Below are 4,756 nucleotides of genomic sequence, written 5' to 3' on the forward strand. Positions count from 1 at the left end.
CTGTTACCCCTGGCTGGTGTAGCTCAGTGGATTGAGCGCAGGCTGCGAACCAAAGTGTCGCAGGTTCGATTCCCAGTCAGGGTACATGCCTGGGTTGCAGGCCATGACCCCCAGCAACCGCACATTGATGTTTCTCTCTCTCTCTCTCTCTCCCCCTGCTCTCTTCTCTCTCTAAAAATAAATAAATAAAATCTTTTTTAAAAAGTGAAAAATAAATAAATAAATAAATAAAATCCTTTCATTGTCTCTGTCAGCTCCATGCTAAAGGGCCAGTTGCCCTCAAAACAGCATGCACCTCTTACTGTTCTCGTGACTCTTATAAGAGAAATCTGTCAAGAGTTTGGCCCAAGAGATCAAAAACGCCTTTAAAACTAGTTACTCTATGATGTTCACGCACATCTGTGGAATAGAGTGAGGGGGTGACATAACAGTAGAGATGTCCACAAAAATCAGGTGCTGTCCGGGGTGGGAGGGAGAAGCCGTGTTCCCTCAGGTGAGCTGCCGTTTACCTCTGTGTCCTTTATCACTGTAGTCCAGCTACCTCCTCAATGCAGGCCTGTGTTAGAGAAAAAGCACTACTTTAAGCATTCGATTTTGTATTTTCTTTCATGTGAACAGTTTGAAAACAGTTAAGCCAATGCCCAATTCTAAGAGTGCTAACGGTTGAAGATATCCTTCCCCCTGGACCACATTAGCTTCTGCAGTTCCAAGGAATCATTCCCCTAGATCCTGAGCGTCCCTGGAAGCTGTGTTTTGTTCAAGTCGTAACTCTCAGGATGGAGCCATGGTTGCCTGTTCGTTCCTGCAGATCTGTGTTGGCAGAGTTGTGAGATCATGAGCTAAGACGCTCTCCTCTGAACTGAAGTGACATCTTGGAAAATTCATAACATTTATCACCCTTTCAAATGTTTTCACTGAACGTCATTTCAGTCATACACTCAGCAAAAGACTCTAAGAATGCTAATAGATACTAATTTTGCACATTTTGCCTTAGATTTTTAAGGGGAAGGGGTTTGTTTTCAGCAACTTGCTTTGTGAATTCCTATGGCTCTCATCATTAATGTCTAAACAAAACAAAACAAAATAAAACAAATCGTGCAGTATTCACATGACAACTAAAGGTCAGGCGGGGCCAATGTCCAGAGCAAAGGTTCTGAGGTGAGCAGACCCAGAAATCTGCTTCTGCCCGGGAGGACAGTCACTGGGGGCCTGCCTTCCACAGGGCCGGGCTCTGGGTCCGAGGACCTGTGTCCTGAGCCTGCAAGCAGCAGCGGTGGTGTCAACAGCCTGCGCTTTGGAGCCGGACCATCGATACCCGGAGCCGGGTTCTTCTCTTACTGCCCTCGTGGTAACACTAGCTAGTGCGCTAGTCAGGTTACCGTGCTCTCTGGGCCTCAGGTTATCCATCCTCCAGCGTGAGAGAGCTCTGTGGGAACCTGCAGCCCATTTCGTAAAGACCTGACGCGGCGACTCCCCTCACTCCTGGCTTTACACACCAGAGCGCCAGGATCTTATCTGTAACAGCCAGGTCGGAGTCACTGCAGTTAGGAGCCTGTATTCAAAGGTCTCTGTAAGTTATGTCATTGTGAACACAGTGAAGATGGCGAAGATGTCTACAAGCATTCACACTAACTGAACTCACCCCACGGAAAGTACACCATGCTCTCCGTGCAGCCTTATCATGCCACACGGACAGGATACAGCAGTACCTTCTCTCAGAGACCGGGTGATTTTTCCAACTCTCGTTGCTGGCTGTGTTCTGTTTCTCTGTGTCCCCTGTGGTTCGCTGTCCTGCTAAATTCGGTCTGGGGCTTCTATTTCTTTGGGGCTCTTATTAGTAAGTTTTCATTATGCGCATGTGCTTGCCCAAAATACAGTCTTCTAGTATTGGTCTTTCTCCCTCTCAACAGACTATCTGGTGCCGTTATGTGACAGGCACTGAGCCTCCTGCCTTCCTCGGAAGTTGCTGATTCCTGCAGGAGGGTTTGCACTGGTCACATGTGCTTTGACGTGCTGGCCACGTGAGGTGACGCCTGTTCTTTGGGACGAGGTCAGGTCTTCTGCCTTGGTCGTTGGGTTCTCCCTGAGGGACCGTAGCATCGTTCTCCAGGCTTCTGGGACCTCACAAGGGCTTAAGTGCCTTCAGGCAGGAGAGTGATTTCCTGTTTGGAGCATAAAATGAAATCAGACCCAGATGCTCACTGCCATTATACTTTCAATTAAACACTCCTAGCAACGGTAGTTCAGAGTCATTTCTATTTAATCATTTCAGGCTTCCTATCTCCTGGTGGTCATGAAAAGTTACACAGCAAAGTCCTGGTGAGATAATATTTTTCTGTAAGTGCAAAGCTCTTAATCCCTGTTGTTCTAACCAGAAGGGCATTTAATGGTGGGTGACAGGAAACAGACAAATCGGTAATGGATTTTGAGTAATTCGAGGGTGGAGAGGAAAGCAGGAGCTTGCGACGGGGGCGGGGCGGGGCGAGGGGGGCCGCCTGGAGAAGGGTGCTCAGAGCTGCACTGGAAGAGACCCTGTGGAAGCCCACCTGGAAGGAAGCCGCTCTATTTTTCCAGTGTTCTTTTAGAGCTAGAACATAGTGACTCCATAAGATTACTGAATGATCCTCCACCTGCAATAATTACCTTTTATTCCTTTAAGAAGGTTTTTGAAAGTTTTAAGACCACCTACATTATGATTAATTTCAGGTCTAGTCTATAGGAGGAGGTAAGTGATTGACAAAGATTCTTCCAGAAGAAAAGCTGTTTGTAACCAGCACTCCCTGGAAGTGAGTCAACTCCAGAGTCAACATCTGATCTACACGTGAGAAATATTGAATGCATTCTGTTGCCTGCCCCTCAAAGTAAGGACGCCCTGGACAGAACGGAGACAGTCTGAGGCTGGACTGGCCGAGGCATGGTGCACGGTGCCCTCTCTCCGTCCCCTGCCCTCTTCGCCCTCCTCCACAGTCCTGTTCTCTGGAGCTCGGCCTGAACCCCTTTCCCCTTTGCTGAACTCAGTGCCTCCTCAACAAGCTGCCCCTCCCCCCTCTCACAGAGGGACTTCACTAGTCTTCTTATGGGCCCACTGCCCCTAGGAGGGGCCTCATCGCCCGTGAGCACTCACTATCGTGTCATCCAAAATAAGGTGGACAGGACAGTCTGAAACATCAGAAGGTAGATGTAAATATCTGTCCATTAGAAGCGGGGCAGTATGTAGTTAGTTCAGGTTCCTCTCAGAATTTCTCTTCCTCTTTTGTGTTCTAGGGATAAAAATAACCACGCTGCATTCCAGCCTGGGCATTGGGAGGGGCGAGGCGTGTGGCGGTGTATGATAAGCCGCAGAGTTTGGCCACAGAGGTAGGACCTTGTCTCATGAGATGAACTGTGATTTGACCACAATGCACATCAGTTTCCTCCCACAACTATAAACACTTCTCCTTACCTTTCAGGGATGCGCTCACAAAGGCTGCACCCTCCCGGATACCCTCCCACGGAGACGTGAGGTCTGATCCCCCGCCCCCCACCACTGCCCACCGGGCCCTTGGTTGTCCTGTGACAGGTCTGACACCGTGTGAGTGAAAGGCCGCAGAGCTTCTGTGTGGTCTTCAGGAATTCTCACCCTCGGGTGCTTTCTCTCAAACTCTGCTCCAGGCTGTGAAAGCCAAGCCACAGGGAGAGAGGTCACGTGCAAGTGCCCCTGTGGACAGGCCCTGCCTTGCCAGGCCTCCGGCCGCCCAGATCAAGCATCTGGCATGTGACCGGGGAGGCACCAGACGGCTGCAGGTCCCCAGCACCCTCTTCAGCCCAGCCTCGGTGGGTGGGGGGGGGTGCGGGGGACAGGACGGCAGCCCCACGATGCCTTTCTGAATTCCGGGCCCGCGGAATCCATGATTACAGTTAAACACTAATGTTTTATGGCACTGAGTCCTGGGGTGGGTCATTACACAGCAATAAGTAACTGAAAAAACGACCCACTTGTAACCTGTCAGTTTTACCCTGACCACCATTAGCTGGTGGGCCAGTGCAGGGCAGGTGACATGGAGGTAAAGACAGCTCAGTAATCTCAGTCCTTACACTGTGTGCCCACTGTGGGGGCACAAGGAGCCCCTCATCCAGGTGCTCAGGCTGACGGACACTGCCGCTCCCTGGGCTGGCAGGCAATGCAGACCTGGAGGGTCTCGTCCCAGAGAGGTGAAATGTTAGGCCTGGACACGTCACTTCTGCTCCGGGCTTACTGGCCAGGTCAGCCACCTGGCTCCTCCCACCTACACAGGTGCAGAGTGCCAGTGCTGTCTGTGCTTTGGAGGAAGGGCGCTGCGGACACCGAGGAAACAGCAGCAATACCTGCCGGCAAGCTTTCAGACACTGCCCAGCAGCCCTGCACCTCCGCACGGGCTCTCTCTTCCCCGGGGACCTGCTCCCCGCCCCCCCCCCCCAGGCCAGGGGCTCCTTCGCTGCAGCCGCTCCACCACTGGAGCCGCACCCACCTCTAATCAGCCCGCCCGCCCCTCCCACACATTATCTGCATATAGAGCAGCAACAGCGGTGGTTTCCATGACAACCCAGACTATCTGGTGCTTTTGCTAAACCCCTAATCATGGGGTGGTTTTTTCCCCTTTCTCTTTCTGTCTTTTCTTTATCACCGCCAAAATCAGGCGAGGGGTTATCATTTCTGTTTCCTTTCAGAAAAAAATGCAGCCAGGGCTTCTATCTCTGCCCTGAAATTATTACCCACATGAGGTATCAAGTAAAGGCA

This window comes from Phyllostomus hastatus, unplaced genomic scaffold (assembly GCF_019186645.2).
Source record: "Phyllostomus hastatus isolate PE091 unplaced genomic scaffold, TTU_PhHast_1.1 phas_contig_159, whole genome shotgun sequence".
In the NCBI taxonomy this organism is placed as follows: domain Eukaryota; kingdom Metazoa; phylum Chordata; class Mammalia; order Chiroptera; family Phyllostomidae; genus Phyllostomus; species Phyllostomus hastatus.